This window comes from Triticum dicoccoides, chromosome 2B, assembly GCF_002162155.2.
Source record: "Triticum dicoccoides isolate Atlit2015 ecotype Zavitan chromosome 2B, WEW_v2.0, whole genome shotgun sequence".
NCBI classification, from domain to species: Eukaryota; Viridiplantae; Streptophyta; class Magnoliopsida; order Poales; family Poaceae; genus Triticum; species Triticum dicoccoides.
Genome location: NC_041383.1, coordinates 287,902,878 through 287,918,181, shown reverse-complemented (window position 1 = coordinate 287,918,181; position 15,304 = coordinate 287,902,878).

Below are 15,304 nucleotides of genomic sequence, written 5' to 3'. Positions count from 1 at the left end.
CATCTTTTTACGTATGCGATTAACTGATGTGCTCGAAACAAATCCTTATGCTAAGTATATGAAGGATATCATTACTAATAAAAGAAAGATACCTGAAGCTGAAATTTCCACCATGCTTGAGAATTATACTTTTAAGGGTGCAATACCAAAGAAACATGGAAATCCAGGAGTACCTAGTATACCATGCTCCATTAAAAGAAATTATGTTAAAACTGCTTTATGTGATCTTGGAGCCGGTGTCAGTGTTATGCCTCTCTCTTTATATCATAGACTTGATCTGAATAAGTTGACACCTACTGAAATATCTTTGCAAATGGCTGATAAATCAACTGCTATACCTATTGGTATTTGTGAGGATGTGCCTGTTGTGGTTGCAAATGTTACTATTTTAACGGACTTTGTTATTCTTGATAATCCCGAGGATGATAGTATGTCTATTATTCTTGGAAGACCTTTCCTTAATATTGCAGGGGCTGTTATTGATTGCACCAAAGGCAATGTCACTTTTCATGTTAATGGCAATGAGCACATGGTACACTTTCCGAGGAAACAACCTCTAGTTTATAGTATCAACTCTATTGGAAAAATTCCATCGATTATATTTGGAGGTTTTGAATTTCCTCTCCCTACTGTCAAGAAAAAGTATGATATTCTTATTGTTGGGGATTTTCATATCCCGTTGAGGTAACTTAGTGTTATTCGAAATTTCTCCGGTTCCGTGATTATTCGGAATGAGTTTGTTAACAAGACTTGATCAACCTTGTTAGTGGGTTCATTTTGATGATCACGAGATGGATGAAACTAGAAGCACAACCTTCTGTACCCTCTTTATATTTTCTGTTATTTAGTAGAATTAAAGTAAAATAGTATTTTTCTGTTTGTCTCCTGACTTATCCGTACAATAAGAAAATATCCCGAAAATAAAAGTCCTCAGAATGCCTTGCCAATTTGATATGATTTTTTCGGGAATATTTGAGGATTTATTGTGCAAAAATTACCTCGGGGGGAGCTGCCACCTGGCCACGAGGGTGGAGGGCACGCCCTACCCCCCTGGGCGCGCCCCCTGCCTTGCGGGCCCACGGTGGCCCTCCTCCACTTATCCCTGCACCCATCTTCTTCCTCTGCCTCACACAAACACGGAAAACCAACTCAAGCAGGAGTTCCAGCCCCCGTTGCTGTGATTTTCGATCTCCTTGCTCAAAGCACCTCTTGCAAAACTGCTTGGGGAGATTGTTTCTTGGTATGTGACTCCTCCATTGGTCCAATTAGTTTTTGTTCTAGTGCTTTATTCATTACAAATTTGTGCTTCATAGGTGACCATGTTCTTAATCTTGCATGTGAGATTTATATGGTTCCAAGTAGTTCTAATGCTTGATATAGGCTCTAGGCACTTGTGGGAGTTGTTGCTATCAATTTTATTGAAGTTGGTTCACTTTTATTTGAAGTTACTAAAAATTTCAGATTATTTCAGAAATAATGGCGAGACTTTTGAGGGTCTCGTCGAGCCGAAGCTCTAAGAAAACAAAAGGAAGAAGAGGAGAAGCCCAAATTTAATTTGCCTCGCACCGCGGAGGTCCGGCCTTGTGAATGGCCATCCGATGACTTCTTGAGCAGAGCCGGGATTTATGAAGATTACTATTTATTGATTGAGAATGCTGGCCTCACCGACTTCCTCCATGACCAACGTCATCAGTACCTCTTACTCACAAATACTTTTGTGCAAAACTTCTACTTTTTCCCTAAGAAATCACCTCCAACAGTAGAGTTTCATTTATATGACGTTGTTAAAGAGATGACATTAGCTGAATTCTGCGAGGTTTGCAGAATACCCTTTGAGGACACCTTAGATGAACCCCACCATAATGAAGTAGAAGCTTTTATTAACACTATCACTGTGGGAGAAACCAGGAAGGTGTCTGATGCAAGGATCACTAGCATACATTATCCTGTTTTACGCTACTTTGCCTTATTTGCTAGTTGTTGCTTGATTGGACGCGGGAACTGTGCAAACCTTAGTATTCCTGATATTATTATTTTGCTCCATGGTTTATACCACAATAACTCTGTTAGTATGGGAGGAATTGTTGCTAGACGGTTAAGTCTGAACCATACTAAGGGCCCCATCTTTGGAGGCATTTATGCTTCACGCCTTGCTGAACATTTTGAAATACCTATTAGGTATGAGGAGAAAGAAGAAACAGCGCTGCCCCGTGCTTATTTAGATTATAAGAGTATGATAGCGCATGATTTTCTTGTTAAGAGTCGCGATGGGGAGCTCAAGTATAAATTATACTTTGATAAACATCACCCTGAGACTATTACTTTGTCTGCTCCTTCTTTGTTTAACTTGTCTGTAGAACCTCACATAGTTCCGTGGTCGGCTGTTCAAGCCTATCGGAACCCTGCACCGGCCCCGGAGCCGGAGCCACAGGATGAGCCTCCACGACTATCTTTTTATTCTTGGGATCCAGAGGAGGCTGGCAGCCAGTGGCAGTCAGAGTCTTCTTCATCGCAGTATGACCCCAGCTTCACCTACGTGTATCCGCCAGGCTATCCCTGGCAATAGACCAACTTAGGCCAAAAGCCTAAGCTTGGGGGAGTACGTATTTCCCACCGACATTACTTTCATGTTCACACACACTCATTGCTAGATCTCGGTGCTCATACTCTTTCACTGTAATATCCATGCTAGTTTATTTTCTTTTTCCTACTTTCTTCTTGTGTGTTTGATAAACCTTGAGAAAAACCAAAAAAATTAGTTAGTTTACTTTCCATGGTTGTAGTAGAATTAAAAAAGAAAACCCAAATATATTTCCCGTTCTTCTTTTACTTGTTGGGAGCTTTCTCGTGTAAATAGTTTTTATTTTCTTTTCTTTTCTTTGGGGGTCAAGAAGACCATATTGAAAATGCTTAGTGGCTCTTATATGCATGATTGTTAATTTAACTTCGAGCCCATATTACTTGTCTTCTCTCTTGAGTTGAATGCTTGCAGATTCCAGCTTAGTCCAATGCACGTGCACTCTTAATATTGTACACACCGTTCGGTCGTGCAAGTGAAAGGCAATAATAATGATATATGATGGACTTATTGGGATGAGAAAATATGGTATGAACTCGACCTCTCTTGTTTTTGTAAATATGATGATTCATCGTTCTTGATTCAGCTATTGTGAAATAAACATATTTGCAATGACATTTAGAGATTATATTTGCTTGTGCCATGCTTGATTAGCTATGAGTTATAATGGTTTACCTTGCGTGCCAACATGGTATTAGAATGATTATGATGTGGTATGATGGGATGGTATCCTCCTTTAAATGTATTGAGTGACTCGACTTGGCACATGTTCACGCATGTAGTTGAATCAAATCAACATAGCCTTCATGATATTTATGTTCATGGTGGATTATCTCCTACTCATGCTTGTGTTCGGTGTAAATTAATTTTAATGCATGTTTACGACTGTTGTCACTCTCTCAGCTGGTTGCTTCCTAGTCTTTTGCTAGCCTTCACCTGTACTAAGCGGGAATACTGCTTGTGCACCCAAATTCCTTAAACCCGAAAGTTATTCCATATGAGTCCACTATACCTTCCTATATGCGGTATTTACCTGCCGTTCCAAGTAAATTTGTATGTGCCAAACTCTAAACCTTCAAATAAACATTCTGTTTTGCATGCTCGAATAGCTCATATGTCAACTAGAGCTGCCCTTATCTTCCGTGTTAGGCGGGTTATTCTCAAGAGGAGTGGACTCCGCTCCTCATTCACGAGAAAATGGTTGGTATCCGGGATGCCCAGTCCCATGCTTTATGCAAACTAAATCAAAATAACTGCAAACAAAACTCCCCTGGGACCCATTGAAGGTTGGAGGCACTCGTTGTTTCGAGCAAGCCATGGATTGATGCTTGTGGAGGAGGGGGAATATAAACTTTACCATTCTGTTTGGGAACCGCATATAATCTGTTTAGCATGGAAGATATCGTCGTCTTTTAGTTGTTATGTTGACAATGAAAGTATGCCGCTCAAAATATAATTTATCTCTATTTCAAAACCGAGCTCTAGCACCTCTACAAATCCCTTCTTCCCTCTGCGAAGGGCCTATCTATTTAATTTTATGTTGAGTCATCACCCTTCTTATTAGGAAGCACCCGCTGGAGAGCACAATGTCGTTTGCATTCATTATTATTGGTTTATATTGGGTATGACTTGACTGGATCTCTTTTACCATGAATTACAATATTTAGTCAGTCCTTCATCTTTAAAGGTGCTCTGCATTTATGTTTTGCGGACTCAGAAAGGGCTAGCGAGATACCATTTTGTTATATCATGTTATGATTATTTTGAGAAAGTGTTGTCATCTGAGTTTTATTATTATGGCTCGCTAGCTGATTATGCTATTGATATGAGTAATTGTGAGACCTACGTGTTATTGTGAGTATGGTTAGTTCATAATAATTGCTGAAACTTGAATGCTAGCTTTTCATGTTTACAACAACAAGAGCAAACAGAGTTTGTAAAAGTTTTTATTTTTCTCTTTCAGTTTGTCAACTGAATTGCTTGAGGACAAGCAAGGGTTTAAGCTTGGGGGAGTTGATACGTCTCCGTCGTATCTACTTTTCCAAACACTTTTGCCTTTGTTTTGGACTCTAACTTGTATGATTTGAATGCAACTAACCCGGACTGACGATGTTTTCAGCAGAACTGCCATGGTGTTGTTTTTTGTGCAGAAAATAAAAGTTCTCGGAATAACCTGAAACTCCACGGAACACCTTAGAAAAAATAAAGAAAAATCATCGCCAAAGATGAAGGCCAGGGGGCCCACACCCTGTCCACGAGGGTGGGAGGCACCCCCCCTTGGGCGCCCCCCCCCTACCTCGTGGGCCCCCTGGTGGCCCTCCGACGCCAACTCCAACTCCATATATTGGCTTTCGGGGAGAAAAAAAACAGAGAGAAGAAATCATCACGTTTTACGATACGGAGCCGCCGCCAAGCCCTAATCTATCTTGGGAGGGCTGATCTGGAGTCCGTTCGGGGCTCCGGAGAGGGGGATTCGTTGCCGTCGTCATCATCAACCATCCTCCATCACCAATTTCATGATGCTCACCACCGTGCGTGAGTAATTGCATTATAGGCCTGCTGGACGGTGATGGGTTAGATGAGATTTATCATGTAATCGAGTTAGTTTTGTTAGGGTTTGATCCCAAATATCCATTATGTTCTAAGATTGATGTTGTTATGACTTGGCTATGCTTAATGCTTGTCACTAGGGCCCGAGTGCCATGATTTCAGATCTGAACCTATTATGTTTTCATGAATATATGTGTGTTCTTGATCCTATCTTGCAAGTCTATAGTCACCTACTATGTGTTATGATCCGGCAACCCCGAAGTGACAATAATCGGGACCACTTCCGGTGATGACCATAGTTTGAGGAGTTCATGTATTCACTATGTGCTAATGCTTTGTTCCGGTTCTCTATTAAAAGGAGGCCTTAATATCCCTTAGTTTACAATAGGACCCCGCTGCCACGGGAGGGTAGGACAAAAGATGTCATGCAAGTTATTTTCCATAAGCACGTATGACTATATACGGAATACATGCCTACATTACATTAATGAACTGGAGCTAGTTCTGTGTCACCCTATGTTATAACTGTTACATGACGAACAACATCCGGCATAATTATCCATCGTTAATCTAGTGCCTACGAGTTTTCCATATACTTGTTCTCGCTTATTTACTTTTCTGTTGCTACTATTACAATCACTACAAAATACCAAAAACATTACTTTTGCTGTCTTTACTTTTGTTACCGTTACCATTACTATCATATTACTTTGCTACTAAACACTTTGCTGCAGATACTAAGTTTCCAGGTGTGGTTAAATTGACAACTCAGCTACTAATACTTGAGAATATTCTTTGGCTCCCCTTGTGTCGAATCAATAAATTTGGGTTGAATACTCTACCCTCAAAAACTGTTGCGATCCCCTATACTTGTGGGTTATCAAGACCTTTTTCTGGCGCCGTTGCCGGGGAGCATAGCTCTATTCTTTGAGTCACTTGGGATTTATATCTGCTGGACACTATGAAGAACTTGAAAGATGATCGAACTACTATTTTGCCCTCAACTACGAGGGGAGGTAAGGAACTACCATCTAGCCTTGCACTAGATTCTCCTTCTGTTATGAGTAAGTTTGCGACACCTAAACCTGCTACTACTATTGATTCTGATATGTGGCATGTTCTTGATGATGCCACTTCTGCTATGCATGATACTTATGATGAAACTACTTCTATGCTTGATACTACTGTGACACTTGGTGAATTTCTTGATGAGCAAATTGCTAGGACTAGATAAAGAGAAATTATTGAACCTGAACACGATGATGTTAGTGATGATGAACCTATGCCTGTTATTCTTGAGGGTTATCTTTTTGATGCTGAATCTTCAGCAGCTATTCTTGCTTGCCAGGATAGACAAGAACTTAAGAGGTTGCTAGTTAAATGGAGTAAAGAATCTTTTAGAGATAGGATGAGGCCCAACCCTGCTTTTGCTACTTCACCTATTTGTGTTCCTGATCAGGATTATTATGATTTTTCTATTGATCCAGATATAATTACTTTGGTTGAATCTGATCCTTTTTATGGCTATGAATCTGAAACTGTTGTGGCACATCTTACTAAGTTAAATGATATAGCTGCCCTGTTTACTAATAATGAGAGATCGTGTTACGTTTATTTACTCAAAATATTTCCATTCTCATTAAAGGGTGATGCTAAGATATGGTATAATTCTCTTGATCCTGGGTGTGTGCAAAGTCCCTAGGATATGATTTATTACGTCTCTGCTAAATATTTCCCTGCTCATAAGAAACAAGCTGCCTTGAGGGAAATATACAATTTTGTGCAAATTGAAGAAGAGAGTCTCCCATAAGCTTGGGGGAGGCTTCTCAAGTTACTTAATGCTTTGCCTGATCATCCTCTTAAGAAACCTGAAATATTTGATATCTTTTATAATGGACTAACTGATGCTTCCAGAGATTTCCTGGATAGTTGTGCTGGTTCTCTTTTCACGGAAAGAACACCGGATGACGCTGAAATTCTATAGAATAATATGGTGGCAAATGAAAATAATTGGGCACCTCCTGAACCACCTCCTGAGCCAGTTCCAGAGCCCATTACTGAACCTATTCCGAAACCAACTCCGAAGCATAGAGGTGTTCTATTTCTCAGTCCTGAAGATATGCAAGAGGCAAAGAAATCTATGATAGAAAAAGGTATTAAAGCTGAAGATGTTAAGAATTTACCTCCTATTGAAGAAATACATGGTCTTAATTTACCGCCTGTTGAAGAAGTATATGATCTCAATTACTTATTTAATGAAGAACCTCCCGATATCCCGACACAGGTAGTAAAGGTAAATTCTCTCTATAGATATGATAAAGTTGAAGTCCCTCCTACTAAAACTGCTAGTCAGTGCTTGGATGAGTTTGATGACTTTATGTTTAAGCAAGATGACTTTAATGCTTATTTCGGTAGACAATTAAAACAGAATACCTTTATATTAAACGCTTGGGTGATTATATGGCTGATATTAGAGGTGAACTTAAACTTGTTAGCAAACATGCTTCTATGGTTACCACTCAAGTAGAACAAGTACTTATAGCTCAGAAAGAAGTGCTTGCTGAAATGAATAGTAAGAAAAATGATTATGCTATTAGAGTGGCTACTAGAAACGGTAGAATGACTCAGGAACCTTTGTATCCTGAAGGCCACTGTCGGTGTCAAAATCGGCGGATCTCGGGTAGGGGGTCCCGAACTGTGCGTCTAGGCTGATGGTAACAGGAGACAAGGGACATGATGTTTTTACCCAGGTTTGGGCCCTCTCGATGGAGGTAAAACCCTACTCTTGCTTGATTAATATTGATGATATGGGTAGTACAAGAGTAGATCTGCCACGAGATCAGAGTGGCTAAACCCTAGAAGCTAGCCTATGGTATGATTGTTGTTCGTCCTATGGACTAAAACTCTCCGGTTTATATAGACACCGGAGAGGGCTAGGGTTACACAGAGTCGGTTACAATGGGAGGAGATCTTCATATCGTATCGCCAAGCTTGTCTTCCACGCCAAGGAAAGTCCCATCCGGACACGGGACGGAGTCTTCAATCTTGTATCTTCATAGTCCGGGAGTCCGGCCAAAGGTCTTAGTCCGGCCATCCGGACACCCCCTAATCCAGGACTCCCTTAGTAGCCCCTGAACCAAGCTTCAATGGCGACGAGTCCGGCGCGCAAGTTGTCTTCGGCATTGCAAGGCGGGTTCCTCCTCCGAATATTCCATAGAAGAGGTTGAACACCAGGGTAGTGTCCGGCTCTGCAAAATAAGTTCCACATTCCACCGTAGAGAGAATAATATTTGCACCAATCAAATCTACTGACGTATTCCGCGGCGTGACACCATGCCACGGCCTGGCTTTTATTCATTTTACCGTTCCACCTCAGCGCGTTTAGCGAGGCGGTTTTCTTGGAAAGTCTTGTCAAAGCAGAGATCGTGTCCCTTTATTCCGGGATTCTCATCAATACGGGCGTGGGTAACCCAACCATGACTTAGGTATGACTCCCTAATTGAAAGCGAGTCTCAAACGGTTATGGGGAGGGCTCTTGGTACTCACCTCCTTTATAAAGGAACCAAGGCCCGGCTCCCTTCTTCTCAAACTAATCAAATCCGCCCCTCGCTTCGAGTTCCAACACCCAAAGCTCTAGTTTTAGGCACTTCGTACCTTCGAAGATGTCCGGCTCCGACCTACAAGGCCGGTGGATGCCTTCCTCCATTACGGAAGAAGATGTGCGAAAGCTAAGAGATGCCACGTATCTAACCAGCGAAATCTCGCATAGACTGCCTACTCAAGGGCAAGCGGTTCCCGCTGCCCAGCCCGATGAAAGCGTGGTGTTCGCATCTCACTTCCTTCGGGGGCTAGGCTTCCCGATCGATCCCTTTGTGAGGGGGCTTATGTATTACTATGGGCTGGAGTTCCACGACCTAGCTCCGGAGTCCATCCTCCAGATCTCATCATTCATTGTCGTGTGTGAGGCCTTCCTCCATATCACCCCTCACTTCGGATTGTGGCTAAAAACTTTCAAAGTGGAGCCGAAAATGATCGAGGGGCGGCATGCTGAGTGCGGAGGGGCTATAATAAGCAAGATGGACAATGCTCCAACGCCCTAAGGCCCTTTTCAAGAGGAGCTCGGCTTATGGCAACGGGACTGGTTTTACATCACAGCCCCTAGGGGTACCACATGGGTGGCACCACCTACTTTTCGCTCGGGTCCCCCACCACGGCTGGTGTCATGGGTTAATGAAGGACTTATCTGGGGGCCGCCCAAAGACGTGCCCTTGCTGCAGGGCCGTATTCGAGATCTTCTAGAAAGAGATATCAATTTGACCGTAGAGGCGCAAGTCATGGTGATTCGCCGCACACTGCCCTGCAAACGTCGACCTCTCCGCCTGTGGGAGTTCAATCCGGAGGGACCACGAGTCTTACAACATTTCATGGGAATGACACCCATGGAGATGTACAAATTGTTCTTCGGATCACAAGCAAGGTGTCCGGATTTGTCCGAGGACGCGAGTCTGAGCTGCAATCGCCCGGATGCTAAACTAAGTAGCCCCGTATTTGGATACACCATCCATATTTTTATCAAATCTACCGTTTAGCAGAGTTGTCCTTCAAACAGGAGTGGATGGTGAAGGCAAAGCTTATCAGGTGTCCAGCCCCCCTGCCCGAGACCGTGCCGAATCCCATGCTGACCAGGATGCTGGAGGTCGCGCCATTGGCGGAAGGCGAAGGGAGGACCCAAGGAGCTACCGCCTCCACGAAGGAGGCCGTTAGGAAGGGAAGGATCGAAAATTCTCCCGACCAGGGAAAGAAAAGGACTGCCTCTGAAGACCCGGAGGTGATAACCTCAAAACGGGGAAAGAAATCTTCATCAGAGGGTTCAACACCGGAGAACGCCCCAGCCTAATCGCCCCCTAAAGGGGACCCGCTCTCCCCCGAGGCGTAAGTGAAGGGAGGGGTTCCATAATGAATCACACTCATGTTTTATTCCTAAGGAAAATAACCAAAACATTATTTTGCAGGTCGGATCTCAACCCTTCTCAGCAGAGCTCATCTTCAGGGGATCTTCGTCCAGAGATGATAGAGAGCGAAACGCCTCCCCTTGTTCCACCGTCTCACGAGGCTGGCGACCCCGAGGTATCGTCCCGGAGGGTTTTTTCAAGTCCGGACCCTGGAAAAGGTCATCAGACTAGTCCGGCACCCTCTTGCGTGTCGGCGGAGGGGCTGAAGGATCTGCTTGGTAGGGCGTCCATCTCATAAGAACACCGTATGTTGATGCATACGGTGATTGGAAGGATTTCATCCGCGGAAAGAGGATTGTACGAGGCTGCCAGGAGTTTACTAACAGGCTTTGAGGTATGTAAAAAGGTGTACCTTTTGGTAGAGTCGCATATTAAATGTGCCCTGTATGAATAGTAGCCCCTGAGGCTTTATGTGTCATCACGAGTGACGGCGCACAGAGGATCATAACCCCAGGTATAATATGTCGCCTATTCTATGAAGGTGGCGAGGCATTCGGTGGCTAGCCGGACTGATGAATCTACCGAACTAAAGCGGCAACTTGACGTAGCAGATGCCGACATCACGCTTGTAAATAAGCGGCTAGACGAGGCTCAAGGTATGTTCAAAAGACATCCAGTAATAGGAGCTTGATGCTCGGGCCTTATATATATATATATATATATATATATATATATATATATATATATATATATATATATTATGTAGATGGTGTTGCTGCCGTGGAGAACCTTCGGGCGGAACTTGCCTGAGCCAAGGAGCAAGCAAGGAAAAGTGATGCGGCTGCCGTTAAAGCGGCTGAAGAGCTAAGAGCCGAACAGGCTGCTCACTGCCAGAGCAAGAAGGAAATAGCCAAGATGGCCATAAAATTGAAGGATGCTACCAACCGCTGTAAATTTCTTGAACAAGAAGGTAGGGCGACTCAGAAGGACCTTGAAAAGATCACTGCTGAAGCCAAGGATACTCGCTCTGCCATGAGAGCGATGAAGGAGGAGCTGCGTCAGGCCGGAGATATCACGGCTGGAAAGCCTTATATGCTGTGGATGAAGTTCGGAGACCCCAAGTATGTTCCATTAGACCGGCAGTGGAGTGCGGAAAACGCTTATCTAGATTTGGCCGCAAGTGCGGCGGACGCGACCGAACACTTCCGCAGCCAAGGTGACCATGAATTGGAAGAGCTTTTTTGGTCGCAGTACCACAATCCAGAACGCCCACTGTCAGTATCCAACCATTTAGCCGCCTGGGCGGAGCTGAATAGATTATCCGGACTCGCCATGAGGTATGTTGCGAGTCGTCTGTGGCCGGAGAAACCGGAGCCGAAGAGTTATTTTGGCTTAGTGCAGCAGTTCCTTGGTTCGGTGTCGCATGCTGATGCAATGAAGAGGTCGGCGTGCATAGAGGGCGCAGAGATGGCTCTTGCCCGTGTCAAAACATACTGGGCAGATATGAAGGCCAGTATTGTTGCGTCCCAGGATTCGGACGAAAGCCGAGTACCTGCCAAGCACTATTTTGAGGAAGTTCTTCCTGGCGCTCGTATAATAGAGTCGCAGTGCTCGAAGGATGTTGTGTTCGAATAGCTTATACTATTTGTAAAACGAATTTTGTTTTTATGAACAAAGCTTTTTTATACTTGTGCTTGCAAGAATCATGATGCCTCCTGTGTGGCCGTTTAATGTATATATTTCTATATAACCTGAAAGATGACAGTCGTTGGCTTCAGCCCGCACGCATAGAATGCGGGGGTGTTCGCAAAAAGGCGCCTTTTCACACTTAATCCAACGTCTTGGTCCTACAGAGGAGGTGGTGGCGCGGAGAACTAGGCAACCGGACTATAATGCTTTATCACTTTCACTTAGCCATAGGAGTTTGACAGTGGGGCTAGTGAATAGCCCCTAGGGGCACCACGCTCGCCCGAATTTGGGGCGCGAGTGTGCCTAACCGGGAAGCGGCCCTTCGTTAATACGGGGGAATCCTAAAGATTCCGAAAGTCATCGAGTAGTTGACCAGTCTCTCACTATATCATGACAGTCAGTTTTCGGCTTTCTCTACTGAGGTGCTCACCTGGCCGAACCGGGGCACAATCGCAGTAGTTCTCCTGGTGCCACGTTAGCCGATATAACGGAACATAAGGCAGCAAAACACAGGAGCCGGGCAAACCCAACATTTGACCAAAGACATGATTCAGAGCTGATGCATATAGGGCCAAACTCGCGACGCCGAACACTCCCTAAGGTATTCGGTCTTTATGAATACGGGCCGAAATAGGGCCCTTGGTAAAAAAGCCCCTAGTGTCCAGGTATGTGCAAAAATTCTGGCGTGGCCACATGCCAAGACGCCAGCCTCCTCCTCGGCTATAGAGAAAACCAGGGGATGTTATCAACAAGAGACAGTAAAAAAGGTTTACACAGGGTCTTAATCTGAAAAGAATCCTTGAAACGGGTCCCTGCTGCATGTTTGCGCATGTGTCTCCATTGTGTCGTATCCTGCACGGGCGTAGCATGATGTTCGTCTGCGAAAGAGAGGAACTTAGTAAAAAAATAAGCGTGCGAGAAATCTATATCAAAATAAATAAAATATAGTTGGAGCAGGAGGTGGGTCGTATTGTCTCCGGGCGTGAGCACACGGAGCCCCTTGCACGGGGGTATGCGGTTATTAAGCATGTTGACGCCGGACTCGTCTAGCCGTGTCTGGGATGGTAGGGCTGGATTTGTGGGCGGCTGTCTAGGCAGTCGCACCCTTGCCCGTACTTTGGGGGTCAATTTATGTTCCCCTGTAATGAAATGATGCCCTTTGGGCCGGGCATTTTGAGTGTAAGGGATGCGTAATGCGGTATTGCGTTAAAGCGGGTGAAAGCTTCACGTCCCAGTAGCGCTTGATAGCGACTTACGAATGGGGCGATGTGGCATGTTAGCTTTTCGCTTCGGAAGTTGTCGGGTGATCCGAACGTGACTTCTAACATAAGGGAACCCATACTTGGGGTATCCGGGCCTGGCGTTACTCCTTGGAAGGAAGTGTTGCCGAGGTGGATTATAACTGGGTTTACCCCGAGTTTGCGGACTGGGTCCTGATATAACAGGTTCAAGTTGTTGCCGCCGTCCATAAGGGCGTTTGTAAATTGGAGTCCGTTAATGATTGGATTTACAACCAAGGCAGTCTAGCATGCGTTCTGGTCTCCTCTAGAGTAATCCTGATGATCGAAGGTGATTGGTTGTAACAACCAGTGGGGTTGCTCCTCCGAGGCTGGCTGTACGGCGCGTGTCTTCGTAGGTGCCATTCTGCTCTTCCCTTTTGTCACATGAAGTAGATTTACTGTCTTGACTTCTTGTGGGAACTTCTTTTGTTCTCCGGTGTTCTGCTTGTGGGGTGCATCGTCATCTTTGCTTGGTGTGTTGAGCCCCTTGTGTTCGGCGTTGAGCTTGCCGGACTGCTTAAAGACCCAACAATCTCTGTGGGTATGGTTTGCAGGTCTCCCCGGAGTGCTGTGGATTTGACATATTTTGTCCAAAATTTTGTTGAGGTTGGATAGCTCGTCCCTATCGTCTTTGGGTGGCGGCTTTTTCTGATTTTGCTGAGAGCTTTTGAATCCGGCGTTTACTGCCGTGCTCATCGGGCTGTTGTCCTTTATCCGGCGCGGTTCTTTGTTACGGCGCGGCTTCCCGTTCCCATCTCTGGGTTCGGACGTGTTCGGGTCGCTGGTGCTGCTTCTCGCCAACCAGCTATCCTCTCCTGCACAAAAGCGGGTCATGAGGCTTGTTAACGCGGCCATTATTTGCGGCTTTTCTTGGCCGAGGTGTCTGGCGAGCCATTCGTCTCGGACAATATGCTTGAAAGCTGCTAGGGCCTCTGCGTCCGGACAGTCGACTATCTGATTCTTTTTTATAAGGAATCTGTTCCAGATTTTCTGGGCTAACTCTCCGGGCTGCTGAGTTATATGACTCAGATCATCTGCATCCGGGGGTCGGACATAGGTCCCTTGAAAATTTTCCCGGAAAGCATCCTCAAGCACTTCCCAACTTCCTATGGTGTTTGCAGGAAGGCTTTTAAGCCAATGTCGGGCTGCCCTTTGAGCTTAAGGGGGAAGTATTTTATGGCATGGAGGTCGTCTCCTCTGGCCATGTGTATGTGGAGGATGTAGTCCTCGATCCAGACTCCAGGGTCTGTTGTTCCGTCGTATGCTTCTATGTTCACTGGCTTGAATCCGGCTGGGAATTCATGTTCCAGCACCTCATCGGTAAAACATAGGGGGTGTGCGGCGCCCCTGTATTTAGGCGTGCCGCGGTGTTCGGGTATTTTTTGCATTGCATCACTCGCTGGAGCTTGCTTTCTTGGCCTATACATGGATCTCGTTGGGCCAGTTTTCCGATGTGAATTCTTGGACGGATCACGCGCCATATTGAGTGCGGCGTCCTTTGATGCGTGAGATTGATCGTAGGGTCGTCTATCCGACCTTGTGGCTTCCTTATTTTTTGACTGTGGGGGCTTTATGGCCTCTTCATCAAATTCTGGTAATAGTTTCCGCTTCGGATAGCTTTTTGTTTGGCGACTACTGCCGTACTTGTGTGCGGTATTGAGTACTTTGCCCCATCTGATCCTGAGTGCATCTTCCGCTGTCTTGAGCCTCCGCTTCTGCTTTCTCAGGCTACGTGCAGTGGCAATGAGCCTTTGGTGGAGGTTCTGATGTTCCAGCGATTTGTCTAGCATGAGGTCTTCCGGGCTATTATCTTTCCCGGGGATTGGTTGTTCGGATTGTCCGCCCTGTTTGGACGGATGCTCAACGGCATGTTCATCGTCCATTGATTCCCCTGCTCTATGGCTGGGTCTCTGTCAAGGTGGGGCTTGGCCTTGCGCTTACACCGCCGCTTTGATTGTTTTTCGGGGGAGCGATCCCTGGCCACCTCCTTTTGGTCCTCGTTGTCGTTTCTGTTGTATGTGTCCACCATGCATACATCGTATGATGAGGTGGCTTTCCGGCGCCCTATAGGTGCTGGTTCTTGATCGTCTCCTTTATCGGCGTTCATACCATCGATATCTTCGGAGTAGAAATCGAGCATGTCGGTTAGATCGTCGACAGTGGCTATCAAGTGGGTGGTGGGTGGGGTTCGAACTTCGTCGTCCGCATCCCAACCACCCCGACCGTAGTCCGGCCGGGGTTCTTTCGACAAAGAG